Below are 21,934 nucleotides of genomic sequence, written 5' to 3'. Positions count from 1 at the left end.
CAGTGATTCAGGTGAGACAGGACAATGACTGAATCAATCTGGGGCAGTAGGGTTGATGAGAAGTGCTCAGTCTTGATATTTCTGAAGATAATGCCAGCACGACCTGCTGACTGGTTGTATGGGGCTTGTTGGGAAAGGAGGAGAGTCAAGGATGCCTTCAATGATTTTGGCTTTAGCAAATAGAAGGATGGAGTTGCCTCTATCTCCAAATGAGATGGAGAAGGTTGCAGGTGGAGCAGATTTTGGGAGAAGGTTGGGATGAACCTTTGGATCTATTAAATAGATCAAATTTGGATCTATTAAATTTCAGAGGTTAGACCTTGTAGTGAAGAGAGAGAGGCAGCAGTTCACTATATAAGCCTAGAATTTGTGAGAGAGCTTTTCATTGGAGGTCTACATTTGGGAGTCATCAACATATAAATGATGAGAATGTTCTGGCACTTAATAAGATCCTGAAGGCGCTTAATGTGATCGCAAAGGGAATAAGGGTAGATGGAGAAAGGAAAAGAAAGAGGACTGAGCTTGAGACCCCCCCCCCCCCCGACTTTAAGTCTTCAGGGAAAAGTAAAAGTAGAAGAATCAATCAGGGAAACTGGGAAGGAGGGACCGGTGAGGAAGAACAACTGGAAGCGTGTCATCCTGGAAACCACGTGAAAGGAGCAATCGATCAATCTTGTCACATGCTGAGCTGACAGACAAGTAGAATTGACTGTTGGATTTATTAACTTGAAATTCCTGATGTCTTTGTCAAGAACAGTTTCAGTGGAGGGGTGAGAGCTAAAGCTTGATTGAGTGGATTCAAGACATGATGAGGAAAAGAAGTAGAGACAGAAAATTTCCTGCAAAGGAGAGGAAAGAAAAGGTGTTGGTTGGAAAAGCAGGGTCAAAACAAATGATTTTTTTTTCTTTTTAAGATGGGAGAAGTAGTAGCATGTTTGAGTCCTGATTTAAGTGATCCAACAGCCAGTGAAAAATTAATGGTTGAGGAGATAGAGAAAAGAATGAGTGGACTGACATCTTTGGTTAGGCAGGCGGGATGAGGCCTAGTACTCAGAGAGAAGGCCTGATACCTAGGAGAATGGAAATTTCATCTGTGGATGGACTGAGAACAGAGAATGTGGGTAGATATTTTGGTAGAAGTCTATGCAAATGTTCTAATTGCTTCTATTTTCTAAGTGAAGTGAGAAGGTCAGCAGCTAAAAGCAAGGATAGTCTAAAAATTCTATGAAGATATAATAAATGTATCAGTGAAACTCATTACTTTTGAGTTTCTTCTATTAAGCAGTGTTTATATGCCAGAGTTTCACTTGAATGGAATCAATGGAGGCAAAGGTTCAGTTTGAGAAGTGCTGTAATAATGTGTACAAAGAACAGCTGCCATGTTCAGCTCATATCCAGCTGTTTGAGGTGTAACTTAAAATGAGATTTTCCCCAAACTCAGCATACGTGGAGGGAAATTTCAGAGCTTTGATCCCTTGGCAAGTGTTCTAAAAGGAGGGTAACCCATGGCAAGTGCACAAACTGCTCCCAGATAACTCACCAGAGAATTTAGGAATGGAAATCCAGTGGAAATCATTCAGACAGATTCATCTTGAGTCCAGAGGTTCAGCTCCACCCAAAGTTCAAACTTCTCTCCTCTTCTGCATCCTGTGAATTTCCTGAAGCAAATATTTGTATTTAGCCCCGTGTTTCTTCCCATTTAGCTCTGAGGTCTGTTTAGGTGTGCAAAGCCACTCAGATTTTAAAGCACTGCCTTTAAAATCTGGTGTTTCCCCCCCCCCCCCCCCCGTGACTCCCGAGAAGCAATGCGCCTTCACGGAAGTCTTAACCGGGTGCAGTGTCAGGCAGGAACTTTCTGATACAGCAGCAGCACTTCTTAAAGGGGAACAGGTTCGGAAATCGACATGTAATCACTCATTTCTCTGTTTAGAACTTTGGAATTTACAAGGAACCTCATTCATTTTGGGAAAAGAAGAGACTTGAGTAATAGTAAGAAAAAGGAAAGTTTTAGCACTGTGTTTTTTAATCTTTATCTTGAATAGTTAATCTACAAAGACAATCTGTTTTATTAGCACATTATAAGTGTGTGTGTATGTGCATGTGTACACGCACATGCATGTGAGTCTATGTGTGAAAATCTGGGTACATCCCATGACCTTTCACCCACCTTGGTATAACAGGCAATTCTACATTTAAAAAAAAAGATTTTATTTATTGATTTTAGAGAGAGTAGAGAGAGAGAGAGAGAGAGAGAAGGAGAGGGAAATGGGAAACATCAACACATAGTAGTTGCTTCTTGCATGTGCCTTGATCAGGCAAGCCTGGGGTTTTGACCAGCGACCTCTGCATTCCAGGTCAACACCTTGTACGCTGTGACACCACAGGTCAGGTGGCAAGTCCACACTTTTTTAAGTCACGGACATGGAATCTCAACTCTCTAACAGTCTAGTCAGAGGTATTAATCAACACATCAATCTCCATTCAAGATTAAGTCTCTCTCTCTTCCTCTCCCACTGGAGAGCTATTATTGATGGTCAGTCTTCTTCTCTCTTCTGCCCTGCCTTGTCCTCAGGCTGGCTGACCCCTCCAAAGTGGAAGGAGGAGGTGGAGAAAGCAGAGGCAGCAGTGTGTGCAAGAGCAGTGACTCCCGAGAGCCATTTGTTAAGTATCAGGAAAATAATCAGCTGGTTGTTAAACTGTCAGTAGCTTGAGATGCATTATGATAAGTGTATTTACATGACAGAAATTGGCAAATGCTACATAAATCCTATACTAACACACTACTGGATTAGGGAATGACCTCCAGTGGCTCTGAGCTCTCTAGGCTTGTCAGACAGTTCACCTATTCTGCCCTGACCTGGAGACTCCCATAATCAGGTACCTCTGATGTGATGGGCAGTGCATGTTCTGTGGCAGGACACTCAGAATCTTCAGTCAGATTCTGGTTTTAGATGATTACCCCACAGCTCTCCTATTGTTGAGGGTCCCTCTGTGCTCTGGACAGGATCCTTTTTGGCATCACCTCAAAACGGCATTCTTATTATATTAATTTTCAATTGATGCATTTAAAATAATTCCAGAAGATTAGTGGCTTAAAACAACATACATTTATTATCTCACTTTCCCTGTGTCAGGAGTAGAGTCAATTGCTCAGGGTCTCACAAAGTCGTGATCAGGTGTCTGATAGGCTATGTTTCCTTCTGGAGTTTGGGGTCCTCTTTCAAGCCCATGTGATTGCTGTCAGAATTCAGTTTTGAGTGGTTGTAATATTGAGTTTTCTATGTTCTTGCTAGGCATAAGCCAGGGGTATTCTCAGCTCTAAGAAGCCACTTGCAATTCTTTGCCATGCATCCCTATCATAGGCCCTTTGACAGCATGGCAGCTACTCTTTCAAAGGCAGAATGAGACTCTCTCCAGTTTGCAAAGAGGGAGTCATATAATGTAATATAATGACAGGGGTGACTATCCCATCATCTTTGCTTAATCAAGGTAGTGACATCCCATTCCTTTGCCACATAATGCAACATAATCAAGGGGATGACATCCAATCATGTTTACCATATTCTCAGCTAGAAGCAAGTCACAGGTTTTGCCCACATTCTGTGAGAGGATTGTGACTCATTGGAGGTCACCCTAAGTGTATCCATCATACTGCCATAAGTTCTATACCTGATTCCTGAGTTTTATAGACTTTTGACCCGTTGTCAGAGAGGAACACAATCTCTTCCCAACATGGACTCTGCTGTCTCTGTATTTTGTTACCAAAACAGCCTGCTGACTTCTCTTTCCTTCAGGATTTCCTGGGCAGAAGTTAGAGACAGGTTTTCTGTGTTCCACTGCAGGGACCATGTATGAATCCCTCCGGTGATCACTTTGAAGTCCATTGTCTTTGGACTTGAAGCAAAGGAAGTTGAAACTGACATTGTATCCCTGCCCTTTGGGTGGAAAAAGAACTGCTTGTCACAGTGTAAATTTCTACAAAGAATTCTCAAATCTTCTTTGCTCTTTATATTCTGACTTCTTTGTATAAATTTAATCTTGTTGATGGGCTCGAGATTCTGGTAGATACTTCAACTTCCATAATAAGAAGCCAACAGATTTCTGTGTCAAATGCATAAACTAAGAATAGCAGTATGCATATGTTATTTTAAAATGTGTAAAAATATTAGAAGAAATAGTTAAAAGAATGAGAAAAAGGTGACATTGAAAAGCAGAAATGGGCGTGGGCAAGGGTGAGGCAGGTTACTGCTATTTTTCATTGTATTCTTTGTAGCACTAATCAATTTTTAAAGAATATCTACCTGTGTGATTCGGATTTTAAACAAAATAAGCTCAATGTCAGCCTGACTGGTGGTCATACAGTGGATAGAGCATCAAACTGGGATGCTGAGGACCCAGGTTTGAAACCCCAAGGTCACCAGCTTGAGCACAGAGTTGCCAGCTTGAGTGCGGGGTTGCTGCCCTGTGCCCAAAGGTTTCTGACTTAAAGCCCAAGGTCTCTGGCTTGAGCCCAGGGTTGCTGGCTTGAGCAAGGGGCACTGGCTCAGCTGGAGCCTCCTGGCACACCTACCAGCTGATGCTTCTTTCTGTCTGACTAAAAAAAAAAAAGGAGCTGAGTCACTACTCTTTTTGGTCTTTGTCCTGTCATATGCTGCTACTGGTGGACTGAACATAGGACTTTTTATTCTTTAGTTTACTAATTTGCTAAGTGAGCACAGCAATGCTTTAAAAATTAAGAAATAGAATCTCCTGGTAAAAAATGTTTTGAGACCCTCTCAAGAAATATACTTAAAAATGGTAGTTGTGATGAACCAATTTGCTGTCAATTGGTTGAGTCAACTATTCTTTGTCTAAGTTATTTCTAGTACAAAGTTTTGGTCCATTTGAGACAATTTGGTCTCAGCTGAAAATGTATTTGCTGCACACAAACTATGTCAACATCTTGTATTTAACATGGTTTAGAGTTGAATTGTTAATTGCATGTTTGACATTCCTAGAAGTCAATCCTAACTTTAGTGGAATGCATTCTGTCTCAAATGTTCACTAATCTTCCTTATTATACTAACCTTCCTCATTAATATCTTAGGCATATTAATACATAGATATATTGAACATATAAACTTTGCAAGATAGAAAATCAAAGCCAATGCTGAAGTGTTGAAAGCAGCATTCATAGCTGGAAACAACTGGTGAGTGTAGCATGAAGCAACCTGTGTCAGTGATCATGAAGATTAGGCCACGGGCACAGCAGGGACAGTCCTCGTAATCAGCAGTCAGATTGCCAATGTTCAGGTTGAGAGGCCCGGTGCTCAAGAAACTCTCTTCTGAGCTGTACTTTTCAACATTTGCAAAGCAAATTAGAAACAAAGGCAGCTCTTCCTATTAAACTTAATTATTTTTCTATTGGAAACCGACCCAGGCCATTTTGGAAATGCACAACCCTGAATTTATTTTTGGTAGCTAATAGGAGAGTCCAATAATTTGACATAGGTGAAGTTTAGCTCCTATCTCACCCTCCTGATGTGAGTTGATGATAAAAAAAAATTCTCAAAGAAAAGTCTGAGTCATATCCAGACATTTGCCACCATTTGTTACTCAGAAGGGCCATACCAACTTACTCTTTTTTTTTTTTAAATTAATTTAGTGAGTGGAGGGAAGGTAGAGACAGATTTCTATATGCGCCCGGACCGGGATCCACCAGGTAAGCCCACTATGGGACAATGCTCTGCCACCTGGGGCTGTTGCTCCATTGCTCAGCAACCAAGCTCTTCTTACTATCTGAGGCAGAGGTCATGGAACCACCCTCAGTGCCTGGGGCCAACTTGCTCCAATCAAGCCATGATGGCTGCAGGAGTGGGGGTATAGAGAGAGAAAGAGAAAAGCGAGAGGGGGAGGAGTAGAGAAGCAGATGGGTGCTCCTCCTGTGAGCCTGGACTGGGAATCAAACCCAGGCCATCCACACATCAGACGGCACATCAGATGGACGCTGCTCTACCACTGAGATAATCAGCCGGGACTTTTTGTTTGTGTTTTTAAGAGAGAGAGAGAAAGAGAGAGAGAAAGAAACAGACAGGAAGGGAGAGAGATGAGAAGCATCAATTCTTTGTTGCAGTACCTTAGTTGTTCTTGATTGCTTTCTCATACATGCCTTGACTGGGGGGAGGGGGGGTTCCAGCTGAGCCAATGACTTGCTGCTCAAGCCAGCAACCCCTTACTCAAGCTGGTGAGCCTGAGATCAAGCCAGCAACCTCGGGGTTTTGAACCCTGGCCCTCAGAGTCCCAGGTCGATGCTTTATCCACTGCACCACTGCCTGGTCAGGCAAACTTACTCTACTTTTAAAGGCTCAGGAAGTCTTGGCTTTCTGTCTTTAGGTGATTCAACTTCATGTTACATGGAAGATTTAGTTGAGGCAGGCACAACAGTTTCCTGGAGGCAGGATTCTGTCACCCTGAGAGTTGACATCAGGCAAATACAAGTCTTCTGACCTTTCAGCTGCATACAAGACAGGGGGTCAGGCCAAAGGTCCTCTTAAATTCTTTTTCTAGAATAGAAAGTTTTTAAAATTTTTTAATTTATTTTTTAAACTTTTATTTACTGGTTTTATGAACAGAGGAAGGGGAGAGAGAGACAGGGACATTGTATGTGCCTGTATGTGCCCTGACCGGGGATCAAACTGGCAACATCCACACTTTGAGAGGATGCTCTAAGGTTAGAATCTAACCAACCAAGCCATCTGGCCAGGGCTCTTTCTTTTATTTGTATTGTAAGTTCCTTGAAACTATTTTATTTGACCTCTTTTATGTATCTAGATTGTCACTAATTTAATCACAGAGCCCATTTCTAATATTCTTTATATTAATTTCCTAAGCTTCTGGTGTAAATGGAGTAAAAGAAAACTGAAGACTCGTGCGGGCTTCTGGAATGTGGACCTCCCCACTGGCTACCAACTAACTAGCTTACTAACCATCCCTAGGGTGGGAATTTCTACGTAGGACAGAAAAATACACCCAAGACTTTATTTATATTAACACATGCTGTTTACGCTGCATTATTATTATATTTTTAAAACACAAACACAAGAACAATGCTCATTAGTTGGATTATATACGGTTGCATTTTCTCCTAAGTATCAGTTCCCCTGGAGCAGGCGAGCACATATCTGAAAATAAAACACTTGAGAAAATAATATTGCATTAATCTCTCACACTGGAGCTTGATGTTTCAGCTGTGGACCAAGTGGGAACATAAATTTTGTTGTTTCATTCCATTCTGCTTCCATTTCTGAAATAAACTTGGCAAACAGACTGCAGGCTCCTGGTCATCACTAAGCTGCCCTCAAACCACTTGAAGCTCTTTATCTTTTCTCATAGCATCAACAGGAAATTGATGTGTCACGTGTAGCATTAGTTCAAACCCAATGCCATCTTTCAAGTCAGAGACATGCTCTCTATTTCATGGCTCTGCATTCCCAGGTTAGCTCTAAAGGAAGAAATTCATCTGTCTCTCTTCTTTCTCTATTGCCTGTCTTTTTTCTTTCATTTCCTGCATAAAAAAAAAAGACCTTTTTCAATAAGATAATTGCTTGCTTGGTTCTTTGTATTGAATAGGACTAATTTAAAGAAAGTTAAATTTTCAATATTCTAGGTCTAAGAAAGATCTTCTAGCAATAGCAACTTCTGTTGTTTTGAGTGTACATTTAAAATGTTATATAGCTACAAACTATCCCCTTGGCCAAAAATGTCTCATCTGTGTAGCACCAGCCCTCGGCTGAGCCTTTTCCTGGTGCCTTTGTCTCCTTTCAGCAGGTGTCATGGATCATTAGTTTTTGTGGGCAGGCACATAAACACTCAGGCTGCCTTTGGACATTTATTCTTTCAGTCATCCATTAAATATTTACTGATCACCACTTGTCAAGCAGAAGAGGATACATATGAAAAATGAGGGAAACGCATCATTTAACCACACTGGGATACTTAATAATGGCTCTTTAACAGTAAAGCTTGAATATTTCTTTGGGGCTCCTTCCCTTACAAAATTGATTATCTGTAAAATGGCATGTTGATTCTACTTCAAAAAGCCATGGGTTAAGCTATAAGCCTAGGGGCTGAATTAACCTTAGACTCCCTCTTTCCCTTTCTTTTCTTTTTTCTCTTTCTCTTTCTTTCTTTCTTTCTTTCTTTCTTTCTTTCTTTCTTTCTTTCTTTCTTTCTTTCTTTCTTTCTTTCTTTCTTTCTTTCCTTCTTTCCTTCCTTCCTTCCTTCCTTCCTTCCTTCCTTCCTTCCTTCCTTCCCTCCCTCCTTCCTTCCTTCCCTCCCTCCTTCCTTCTTTCCCTCCCTCCTTCCTTCCTTCCCTCCCTCCCTCCCTCCCTCCCTCCCTCCCTCCCTCCCTCCCTCCTTTCCTTCCTTCCTTCCTTCCTTCCTTCCTTCCTTCCTTCCTTCCTTCCTTCCTTCCTTCCTTCCTTCCTTCCTTCCTTCCTTTTTAAAAAAAATCTAGACTAGACTGACAGCTAAATTAAGTGAAGTGAGCAAGAATTCTCCAGCTGGTACCAATTCAAAATGAATTATATCAAGAAAAAGAAACCAGATGTCCTATCTGGAAAGCACCAAAGATTGGACCTACACAGCATGGACCAGCGCAGTCTCAGGGATGGACAAGACATCAAGAATTTGGCCAAACAACCACATCTCTCCACTGTGCCTTTAGAAAACATGGATAGAAAATATCTTTGGCTCACAGAGAAGTTATACTGAGTAATGAAGCACAACTCCTGCAGTAACGTTTGACTTGCATGTACTCTAAAGCACCTTCATCTGACCCAATGGTGTTTATAGACCAGATTCTGCACACCACCATGCACTGGCTTTCTCAGAGTAGTGTCTCCATGCAGGCAAACCTTTTAATCCCTGGTTTAACAAATTCATAAATATGCAGTAACTTGAAGATTTAAGTATATAAATGCTCAGGGTCCTTCCTATCTCTACACATGTCTGAAAATGATCTTGATTTGTTCCTTGGAGATGAACCAAATACTAGTGGTGAAACATTCTCTCTCCCTTTGCTTGTATAGACATGGCCTAGCTTAAAAATAAATGTTTAGTTAAGACGATCTCCAGTTTGACCTGTCTGAATGCACAGGAAGCTGCCTTTAGTGGAGCTGTCTATGGCTATGGCTTGGAATGTCTTGGTGTAAGTTGGAATGTTTTGATGTGGATGGAACAGTGTTCCCGAGGAAAGTTCTTTCTCATTTCCTAGCTGCTCAAAGTGTAAATGTCCTTTCACACTTGCCCCAGTGTTCAACCAGTCAACATTTGTGAGTGTAATAGATACAACAGATAACGGGCAGCAGATTTTGCTTTTTCTCTTAAACCAACAAAACATATTGATGTGCTTGTAACTGATGAGTGAGGTAGGCTTATCATTCACCATTATGGCTAATCATATCAATTTGAAGTATTCACTGGGAAAAACTGATGGCTGTACTTACAAAGTTTAGCTATTTCCTCTTATTTTCCTGTAGTCAGCTAGTTCAAGGCTTTCAAGTTATGGATAGGTAAGTTGATTTATCAAGAACCAGAAGAAGGAGTTTGGTGTTGGTATTTAAATATATACCGGTATTTTATTTGATATTGGGCCAACATCTCTGCTCTGATTAACACTGGGGAACAAAATTTTTGTTGCATCCACAAAAACACTTGTTCTAACCTAATTCGAGTGTGCTGATCTCAAATCTGACATTAGTTTTTCTCTGTAAGCTACAGGTTTTTTTGCAATTCAAGATTTTAGGTTTTCATTTTATTGTAAAATTTTCAACATTTAGTTTAACATAATGAAGTAGAATGTCTTCTTGGGCGTCATCTTTGTGAAAATATAATAATTTATATAATGCAGTAAATATACTAATACACTGAAAAATATGATTGCATCAGAATTTGTCTACAATTTCAAAATAGAACATATTAAAACACTTATTTTAATCATAAAATTTGTGCAAAACTTATTTAAATTCTATTTAGGCAAAAATTTGTAGCTCTTGGTTTGTGTACTTGTTGAGGACAATCTCGTTTGATGCTCCAGCAGTAGTCTGCTCATCACTAACAGCTCCAAGATTTTCATGAGACTTATCAAGGTGACTGTTCAGGAAGTGAATCTTAATGCTCATGTTACATCCAATGTCGTGGAAAGCCAACAGCATCCTTTGAACCAGAAGTTCATAGTTTTCTGCTTTTTTGTAGCCAAGGAAGTTCTTTGTAACTGCCACAAAAGACTGCCATGCTGCTTTCTCCTCCTTATTCATCTTCCTGGCAAATTCTTCATCACGTATGAGGGTTTGAATTTGAGGTCCATCGAATACACCTGCTTTTATCATCTTGAAAGATAAGGCAGGAAAAGCAGAAATAATATGTTGAAAGCATTCACTTTCTCTATTCAAAGCCTGAACAAACTGCTTCATTAAGCCAAGTTTGATGTGAAGTGGGGGAAAAATGACCCTGTCTCAATTAACTACAGGTTCATTCACAATATATATTTTTAAATTTTTTAAAATTTATTTATTTTTTACAGAGACAAAGAGAGAGTCAGAGAGAGGGATAGACAGGGACAGACAAACAGGAACGGAGAGAGATGAGAAGCATCAATCATTGGTTTTTCATTGCGCGTTGCAACACCTTAGTTGTTCATTGATTGCCTTCCCACATGTGCCTTGACCGCGGGCCTTCAGCAGACCGAGCAACCCCTTGCTGGAGCCAGCGACCTTGGGTCCAAGCTGCTGGTGGGCTCTTCCTCAAACCAGGTGAGCCCGCGCTCAAGCTGGTGACCTCGGGGTCTCGAACCCAGGTCTTCCGCATCCCAGTCCGATGCGCTATCCACTGAGCCACTGCCTGGTCAGGCCATTCACAATATTTTGCCTCCCTATTTCCAGAGCTTCATGTTTTGGCCACTCCTTCTGTGTCCAGTGTTTTTCCTGAGCTCGGCTGTCCTACAAACACAGAAAGCAAGGATACTTCATGAAACCTCTCTGTTGTCCTAGCAAGAAATTTATCATTTTTCGGTCTATACAAATGATCCAGTTATACTCCTCATACTTCAGAAAGTCAAGGAAAATTTTTATGTCATTCTTACTAAGTCATTCAATTCGGGTTGGCTAAAGTGCTGAAGGGTTAATGACTGCTTGGCATCAGAAGACACTTCAGATTCCACAACCATTTCCTCATACATCTTATCAAAATACACTTGATCACCATGCTCACTTTCTTTGTCCTTAGAAAAAATAAAACCATTGAAAACTGGAACCAGGAGTGTCTCAGAGTGTAGGATAGGTCATATTGCTGAAGGAATATTAGGATATGCGATCATATGCCGTTTTTTCTTGCCGATGTCCTCTGTATGGGTCAGACAGAATTTCTGACCCAGTCACAGCTGTGGTCCTTTGGTATGGGAATACCAAGACATTCCTTTGTGTTTTCCTTTTGTCCAGTCACAAAGCATTTCCTCACAATTATGACACACAATATGAGGAGCCCAATTCCTGTCTTGATCACCAAGGGGAACTTGAAAATAGGCAATATATGCATGTGTCACAAATGATGAAATATTGCGCCTTTGACGTTGAAGTGTGTAACAGCTACATATATAACAGAAGGTGTCAGGACTATTGTTACATTTACGCCTACTCAAAGAAGCCATGATTCAATCTTAAAACAAAATAAAAGGGTGTTTTTATAAGATAATAACTTTTTACATTTAAAAACAACTACAATTATGTAAAAGTGATATTTGTAAAACATTAATTGCCTTGTGGTTATGTTCAATCCAAGAGTCATTGCCTTTTAACTCCAATTTAAAAACCAATGCATGCCATTAACTGTAACAAAAAGAAATTAAAATTGCATAAAAACTAGAGCATGCACCAAAAAAAATTTTTCAGATTTGGAATCAGTGATGCAGAAATATATAGAAAGAGTTCTAAAACCTCATGCAACAAAAAGTGAAAAAAAAATTGTTCCCCAGTGTAATTAATTTCTTGACTTTGTAAAGTGCAACATGAGGTTTGAGTGGGATTTCCCCTATTGACTCAGAATCACCAGTAAGACCCAAAACTGAGAATGTACCCAAAATTCTAAGCCCTAAGAAATGCACCTGCTGAGATCTGCTGTCTTTTTGCTGAGATCACTAGGAAGAATAAATTCAGCAGACTTGGTGTTACCACTCCACTATTCCTCTGTTGCTGATATGAGAAAACGGAGAAGTAAACCTCCCCCCCTCCTGTGTGTGTGTGTGTGTGTGTGTGTGTGTGTGTGTGTGTGTTCACAGATGTGCATATATATGCACTTGCATGTTGGGAAGGGACTGTTGGATGGAGAGGTCACTAGATTTTTCATCCTCCACATTGGCAGGTGTCCCTTTTCAAGAGATACTTAACTGAAATGGCTCCCACATGTATATGTTGCAGACCTGGAACTGGCCAAGGGAAGTCAAAGTTTGGGAGCAAGTGTCTCTAGAGCAGTGGTTCTCAAACTTTTTGAAGTCGGGGTGCATTTAAAATCCTACAAATAATTGTAGGCGCACTACATACTAATTTCTAAGAAGTATGTTATAATAATTAAGTCAAATATTAAAGAAAAAAGATTAAAGTCCAAGCGTCCTTTTATGGCAGGGGTCGGAAAACTTTTTGGCTGAGAGAGCCATGGACGTCACATATTTTAAAATGTAATTCCATGAGAGCCATACAACGACCCATGTACAGTATGCATTATCCAATAAAAATTTGGTGTTGTCCCAGAGGACAACTGTGATTGGCTCCAGCCACCCGCTACAATGAACGTGAGCAGTAGGAAATGAATGAATTGTAATACATGAGAATGTTTTATATTTTTAATGTTATTATTTTTTTTGTTAAAGACTTGTCTGCGAGTCAGATGCAGCCATCAAAAGAGCCACATCTGGCTCGTGAGCCATAGGTTCCTGACCCCTGTTTTATAGTAATTAAATGAAATAAATATGACAAAATTAAATTTATTCTGACATTAAAAAACATTTTTATGTTACATTTTTTGAGTTATGCTTTTTAGAATTCATAAAAAAGAGGGGTAAAAAAATTAAAAAACAACAAAAAAATTATCTTTTTATATATATAAATACATTCTTAGTAAAATTAGTAAATTTGGCAGGTCCTGGCAAGAATGTGTTAGGTTTTTTTATTCCTGTGTTTATGAGAAACATGAGGCTGATATTTCCTAGCAATTTCTTCAATGTTTGGGCATATATTTGAAAGGCAAACTCTCATTTCCTTGTCAATACATTGAAGAATTCCTCTCTTCTTACTCTTAATTGTGTTGAGTGCAGAAAACCCCCACCATACGTATCATCTTAACTTTACACAAAACAAAGGATAGAAGAAACTTGCCTCCAGTCTTTCTGGGGAACATGAAGGGTTAACAATCCAGCACCACAGCTTAACAGCCTTTAGCAACCTAATCAGGCAAGTGAGGTTGGGGGTTGGGCAGCCTATCAGTTTACAGCCGATTCCCCACACCTCTGTCCCCCAAAAACCTAAACTCCAAAAACCCTGTTGGTTTTTTGGTCCCCAACAGGCAATATTTTTCTGGAATACCATACGGCAGTGGTCCCCAATCTCTGGGCCATGGACCGGTACTGGTCTGTGGGCCATTTGGTACTGATCCGCAGAGAAAGAATAAATAAGTTACATTTTTTCCATTTTATTTATATTTAAGTCTGAACAATGTTTTATTTTTTAAAAATGACCAGATTCCTCTGTTACATCTGTCTAAGACTCAGTCTTGACATTTGTCTCGGTTACATGATACATTTATCTGTCCCACCCTAAAGGCCAGCCCGTGAAAATATTTTCTGACATTAAACCGGTCCGTGGCCCAAAAAAGGTTGGGGACCACTGCCATAGGGCACACCTGGAAATATTCTAGGACACACCAGTGTGCCCTGGAACATACTTTGAGAACCACTGCTCTAGAGGAATCCCCCAGTAAGGGACAAAAGAATGTGCTACAACAATGCTATAGGAATATTCTATGAAGATATGCAGAATTAGAAAAACAATTAAAGACAGCAAGGCTCCCTAGGGCGAAAGCCCTGAGCCGATGAGAGTCCAGGGGCCTCTCTGACCTTGTACTGAAAACAACAAAACATCAGGAACAGAATTCAGCAATAGAAATGTTCAGACTCTCAAAACAGAGATTAAAAGTTAGCATGTTGGCCCTGGCCGGTTGGCTCAGCGGTAGAGCGTCAGCCTAGCGTGCGGAGGACCCGGGTTTGATTCCCGGCCAGGGCACACAGGAGAAGTGCCCATTTGCTTCTCCACCCCTCCGCGCGCCTTCCTCTCTGTCTCTCTCTTCCCCTCCCGCAGCCAAGGCTCCATTGGAGCAAAGATGGCCTGGGTGCTGGGGATGGCTCTGTGGCCTCTGCCTCAGGCACTAGAGTGGCTCTGGTCGCAATATGGCGACACCCAGGATGGGCAGAGCATCGCCCCCTGGTGGGCAGAGCGTAGCCCCATGGTGGGCGTGCCGGGTGGATCCCGGTGGGGCGCATGCGGGAGTCTGTCTGACTGTCTCTCCCTGTTTCCAGCTTCAGAGAAATGCAAAAAAAAAAAAAAAAAGTTAGCATGTTCCTTGCCCTTTACTTCACCCCCTGAAAACTTCTGCTGTCTGCTTCCTTGAGTAATTTGTACTGGCTAATAAATATCTAAGCAAGGCTGGGGACAGGGCCTCAGTCTTTATAACTACTGTCTGGGGCTGTTGCCTTCCCTCAGCCCCTCAGAGCATTTCATTCTGTCTCTGAGTAGATCATTGTTGCCATGACACAATGCCATCTGGGGCTAGCCAGAGATGAGGCCCCATTTTGTAAGTAACTATAAGTGTCTACAGCTGTGACTTAGAAGAAGAATGCTGGTGAGGGAAGAGCATATTGGAGCCATAGTCAAGCAGGGATGGCGATTAAGGGGAGGCATGCAACATTTCCCTGTCCTGCTCCAACTCTAGATGACATATTACAGGGAAGAGGAGGAAGGCGCAAGGCATCTGTTGAAGACCATGCTACTGGCTGGGTAAAGGGAGAAGAGTGTGATGAATTGGATATAGCATTCTATCTTAATCAAATAAAATGACTAAAAATCATGGAGCAGGGCTAAGACACTGTTGTTGTTGGAGGGAGGTGGGGGTCTTGACCTAGCAGAGTAGTTACTGGAAGAAAATAAAATGTTTTCATATTCATAGCCTAATGAGTTCACACTCTGGTTACCTTCTTATTGCCTTCTAGTCCATTGTTCTTGCTACTTGCTGCCTCCAGCTAAATGTTGTCTCTCACAGAATTCAATACTGTTCAGAACATATTAAATATTCGAATCTATGTCTTCTGTATCTCAATTACACAAACCTTTGGGATTTGAGTCAAATCCTTTTTTTCCCCAGAAGCCTTCTTTGACAGCCCCAAGCCCACTTTCTAACCTGCCTTTTTCCCAATTGTTCTCCACCATTTTGACATTTTCTGGAATCCATCCTTGCTTTTTATTCCACTTGACTACACCCTAGTTCAGGACCTCATCAAAGCTTATCTCTGAGATGCCACATACTACTTAAGGCCAACTGGCTGAACATCTGACGCATTTGGCAAACCTTGTACTCTGAAACAGCAGCAGGAGTTCAGAGGAATATGTTTTTTTAAATTTCACAAGACTGTTAGCTCACCAGGTGTGTACTTATGAGGTCATAAATATCATTTTCTAAGTTGCATCAAGATGACCCTGTACTTTTTAACCATCCCTCTCCCCACCCTAGTTTCTTCTGACTTCAAATTACCCTGTTCCTGGCTGACAGATCAATTATATTTTTAACTCAGGAAATTTTTTTTGTACATGGAAGTCACCATCAGGGTCACGAACAGCATTATGTATATCAGATATTGTTGGAGAAGGGCTGAGAAGAGACAGCCTGGGTGTGCAGTGGGATGAAAAACTTCCTAGCGCCATGATTCTCAGACTTTAATTTGTACACAAATCACTAGTGATTCTTATTAAAATTCACATTCTGATTCAGAAGGTCTGGGTTACTTGCGATTCTGCATTTCTTTTCTTCTTTTTAAAATTTTATTTTAAAGATTACATTTAAAGGGATGACATTGAGTACATAGGCTTCAGGCATTTAAACTGTTGATTATGTTGTACACATATCACCCAAAGTCAAATCATTTTTTGTCACTGTATATTAGTCCCTCTTTACGCCCTTTCCCCCACCCCTCCTCCACAATCCCTACCCCTGGTAACCAATTCATTTTTATCTGTCCATAAATCAGTCTTATGTACCACTTATGTGTGAAATAAATTCTGCATTTCTTACATGTGCTTAGGTGATGCTGACGATGCTAGTCCAAGGACCACACTTTAAGTAACAAGCAAATCTCATTTAATCCTCACAAAGTTCCCTATGAGGTGGGTGTTATTTATTTATTTATTTATTTATTTATGATAGAGACAGAGAGAGGGATAGACAGGCAGGAAGGGAGAGAGATGAGAAGCATCAATTCTTCATTGTGGCACCTTAGTTCTTCATTGACTGCTTTATCATATGTGCCTTGATTGGGAGGCTGAGTAAGTGACCCCTTGCTCAAGCCAGCGACCTTGGGCTTCAAGTCTTGTGAATCTGGGTCTTCTGCATCCCAGTTCGATGCTCTATTTATTGTGCCACCACCTGGTTGGGGACATGGCTGTTATTTTATTTTATTTTTTTTTAACAGAGACAGGAGAGAGATTCAGAGAGAGGGATAGACAAGAACAGACAGACAGGAATGGAGAGATGAGAAGCATCAATCATTAGTTTTTCGTTGCATGTTGCAACACCTTAGTTGTTCATTGATTGCTTTCTCATATGTGCCTTGACCATGGGCCTTCATCAGACCGAGTAACCCCTTGCTGGAGCCAGCAACCTTGGGCTCAAGCTGGTGAGCTTTTTGCTCAAATCAGATGAGCCTGCGCTCAAGCTGGCGACCTCAGGGTCTCGAACCTGGGTCTTCCGCATCCCAGTCCAACGCTCTATCCACTGTGCCACCGCCTGGTCAGGCATGGCTGTTATTTTTAATCCTACTTATGAATAAATAAATTAATGGTGCTTCACCAGGTCGTGGTGCAGTGGATAGTGTCATCCTGGGATGTTGTAGACCCAGGTTTAATTTTTTTTTTTACTGATTCATTTTAGAGAGGAGAGAGAGAGAGAGAGAGAAGGGAGGAGCAGGAAGCATCAACTCCCATATGTGCCATGACCAAACAAGTGCAGGTTTCGAACTGGCAACCTCAGCATTCCAGGTCGACGTTTTATCCACTGCGCCACCACAGGTCAGGCGAGGACCCAGGTTTAAAACCTTAAGGTCACTGGCTTGAGCATGGGCTCACTAGCTTGAGTGTGGGCTTGCAGCCTGAACATGGGATCATAGACATGGACATGACTCATGGTCACTGGCTGGAGCCCAAAGGTCGCTATCTTGAAACCCAAAATCACTGGCTGGAGTAAAGGGTCACTGGCTTGGCTGGAGCTCTCCCCCACTCAATCCTGTTAGGGCATGTATGAGAAAGTAATCAATGAACAACTGAAGTGTCACAACAAAGAGTTGATGCTTTTCATCTCTCTGGCTTCTTATCTGTCTGTCCTTGTCTGTCCCTCTCTGTCTCTCTAAATAAAAGAAAGAAATTAATGGTCAAATGAATGAAATAATTTATTCAAAGTCACATACCTTTTAAGTAGAGGAACAGGGACTCAAGTTCAGGTTTGTTTGATTCAATATCTCTTTTTAACCACTAGACACTCTTCCTTCTAGAAAGGTTGGGCAGAAGAGAATGGACCTAAGGAAGGAATTCCATTCAGAAAGTAATACATCCAAACCTGATGATGAATGGGTTTGATTTTCTCAGTCAAGTTGGTGAGGGAGTCACTTGTTAGTAGACACAGAGCCTGGAGGAGTGGGAATGAAAGGCTCACAGAGAGTTTGGATGGTTTGGAGCAGCTGCGGGGAGCCATGTGCTAAAGAATCAGCAAGAGGAACAACAGGGCTGTCTGCAGAAGGGAGGGCACTATCAAGCTGGGTAGATTCTACTGTGCCTCCTAAGCTTCACATTAGAATCACCTATACATCTTTTCCAACTTTCAACACCGAGGAGATACCCCAAACGAATCAAGTCACAATCTCTGGGGCTGGGATATAGTATCAATATTTTTTTAAAGTTACCCAGATGATTCTGAAGTACAGGTAATGTTGGGAACCACTCCTGTATACTAATTGCTTCTAACACCAAAGGGGTAAAGTCTTTTAATTATTTATAAAGAGTCCAAAAAAGCATTAAATAATGGTTTTGGGGTTTGGAATACTTCAGGGATTGTCAGACTTTTTCTCTATAGAGTCAGGTAGTAAAAACAAGAATTTTAAGCTACACAGGCCAAGAGACAAAATTGAGGCTATCATATAAGTACTTATATAGCAAGAGAGAAAATAAATGTGTATAAAATTTCTATTAATGAAATGTAAAACTTTATAGACACCAAACTTTGAATTTCATATAATTTTTATGTTGCAAAATATATATTTTTATTTTTTTCAACCATTTAAAAAAATGAAAATTATTCTTAGCTTGCAGGACTTATAGAAATAGACAGTGAGCTGGATTTGGCCCCACAGTTGAAGGAGTAAAGTTTGCTGACTCCTAGTATAACTAATGATATACCTTGTGGAAGCCAAGGAAGCTGTCAAATATATGCATTTAAGTAAAAATTTATCAGTATTCAAAAGAGTGCCTGACTTGACTAGCAGTAAAACTGTCCTTTGAAAAATCATTATATTTCTAAGGACAAGGTACAAATTGAATGACAACATTTTAAGGCAAAGCCTACTTTTACTCATATTTTTCATAATAAATTAAAAATAGCTGGCTGAAAATATGGACAATTGACACAGTCTACTACCTTAAATAGTGTGTTTTATAAATAATTCATAATACTTTAAGAATATCTGATAAAAATATAAATAGGATTTTGATTTAATTTTAAAACATCTTGGTGTTTAGCCAGATGTTGCTTCTCTCCAGCCCTGACTTGTCAAGAGTCCCGGCTGGAGGGTGCAGCCTTTTGTTTTTCTATATTGTGTGTTTGGATGCAGAGATTACAGGCCAGAAAAATTGCCATTTTACAAAAATGCTGTCAGTATCATCAAATGAGTAGTCTGGAATACATTAGAAAGGTCACAGAAATCACTCTACTGCCTTGAGGCATTTTATATTATTAGCCCATCTGAATTATTGTTGTAATAGCTTCAGATAAAATTTCTCATTAGCACAAAACATGAAAAACATTTAAAGAAAGAATAGATTTACTTACAAATGCATAGTTGTTCTTTTAATTTCTGTGTATGAAAATGTTCAATTGCTACTAAAAGTTACCAGAAAATAAAAAGCTGCTCCAGTTGGAATTTGTCTACCTTGAGAAATTGCCAGGTGTTGAAGGGTGCCCTCTGCTGTTAATTATATTTATTACAGCAAAATTTGATTTAGGTTGTGTTGGACCCTTCCTTGAACCTATTCAGTTTTTTAATGTTTCTATGATGATTGTACATTTCACATAACAAAGACAACAGAAGTTCCACAATGCTGGCTGGGATGGTTAATAACCTGTCAATTCTGCCCTTTTTGAACTATAGGATAGCATGAGAACATCTGGCAATTTTCTATTTCCATGTTAGAGTGAAGTTTTGACCTCTATTTCACTTTCAAATGGGTCTCTTTGGCAGAATAAGTCTGCTTTCTCAGTTAACTTCACCGTTGGCATCCTTATAGTGCATAGGAGGCTTTAAGTCCAATGCTTTAGGAGGTACTTGTGCAGTTGTCAGAGGAGCTACACCAGCTCCGGCACCTTTAATCACCTTTGCTCTCTTCTCCTGTTCATTAACTGTGACTGCTCCCTGAATCTCACTTCTTGGGCCTCTAATTTTTAAAACTTTTCTATATTTGTTGCACTGAGGGCTCACTGATTCTCACAATTCTAATTTTCATGTCTAAACTCTTAAGCTGTGTCACCTCCTGGGCCTTGGAGGGAGGCGCAGGGACCAAGTGTTTTATTAGATGCCTGCTACATGAGCACATGGTATGTATGCATATATACATATAATATATACCCACGTATGAAAAAAATATATAACATAAAGTATATATTATATAGAATATGAAATAGTAATATAAAAGTAGATATAAAATGTATCACTTTGCCTCTCTTTTTTCACTGGCATCAGACTATCTTCACTCCCTGGGACTCAATTCTTGGGAAATAGTTTTCCAGCATCTGTGAGTCTAAATTTATTCCTGTGCTTTCTATCCCCACAACCATCATAAAGATCTCATCACTTCACATCTGGATGGTGGTTTTAACATTTTAACTCTTCTTTCTTGACTCCATTATCAGCATCTTTTTTTTTTTACTATTGGCCCTACATGATTTTATCACACCTCTCTTGGTATAAAGCACTTCTTGAATCATTTCCCTCCCCTGTGAAAATAACACTGCAATGGTTCTCCATCACTTAAACGTTCAGTCACAAATGTTTCACCCTGATATTTAAATTCTGGCTTTATCCCTCCAGCCTAATATTCTGCTCCAATAAGGCCATTCCTGCCGGCCAGCCTCTTCATTGCCTCCTCTCCTTCCCTACACTGGGCCTTGCATGCCTACCTTGATTCTTTCTCATTACATTCTTGTCTAAAATGTTTTCTTTCTATTTGCCAAAATACAATTCTCACTTAAAATATGAATATTTCTATAAAATCTTACATAATATTTAGTCAACATTGATATGATCCTTTCTCAACTACCTGTTTCTCATTTATTATTGGTTCCATGCATTATGGTATCATAGTATCTTATATTATTTAATTTGATGTTAGTGTGTATTCTCTTGGAAACTTTTAACTGCTTCTTTAATATATATTGTGTCACCTGCAAGACTATATGCTTCTGAGGATAAGTATATAGCCTGGTACTTCAGTGTACTTAAGTACTACACTGAACTTAATCAATGACCTGAACACTCTGGACTTCATTTTCTTCTGTAAAATGGAGGTAATGATACCTCTCTATCTATCTCATTTTGACACTTGAAACTAAAATGAAATAATGTGGATAAATGGATCAAAGCTTTCCAACTCATTTGTTACCACTAATGATGATGCATAACTTGCTTTTCTTCTGAGTTATCACCTAATATAGTGTCATGGAACTTCTTTCTGTGAATAGAACTAATTACCAAAGAGGGTCACAGACACCATGAGAAAGGACATTGTCTCTCTGAGGGCACATCAGATCTGCCAAAGTAAAAGACTGAAGTCAGTATTCTCAGCTCAGCTCTTTATTCCTCCACCCATAAACTTCCATAGTGCCTATTTTCATTCATACAAAGGCTCTTGAAAAATTAGTCTGTTCTTCCTGTTTGTACTATAGCAATTAGGAGTCAAAACTCACACGTATACAGAAATTGCTCTCTAAATATGATCAGAGGCACTCTCATTGTTTGAACAAATAGCTACTCTTCAGTTGTCATCCTTCTAAACCTCTCTGGAGCATTAGTTGCCACTTAATAGAGTTGTGAAATAAGATTTGATGAAGGAGAGAGATGTTTCAATGAAAGAGATTGCAACAGAAAAGACCGATTTAACTATATTATAATGAAGGATGTCTCCACATCAATAATTTCATAAACAGCAAAAGAGGGCAAACAAAAACTTTGAAAATATTTGTTATGTAGTTGACAATCATGTTATTTTCCCTTATATTAAAACCTAGAAATAATATGAAAAAGAATAAACAACATAATAGGAAGATTGGCAAATGTTACCAATGTACAAATCACAGAAGAGAAAATACAAATATTACATAGATA

Source organism: Saccopteryx leptura, chromosome 3 (genome assembly GCF_036850995.1).
Source record: "Saccopteryx leptura isolate mSacLep1 chromosome 3, mSacLep1_pri_phased_curated, whole genome shotgun sequence".
Classification (NCBI taxonomy): Eukaryota; Metazoa; Chordata; class Mammalia; order Chiroptera; family Emballonuridae; genus Saccopteryx; species Saccopteryx leptura.
This window is presented reverse-complemented; position numbering follows the sequence as displayed.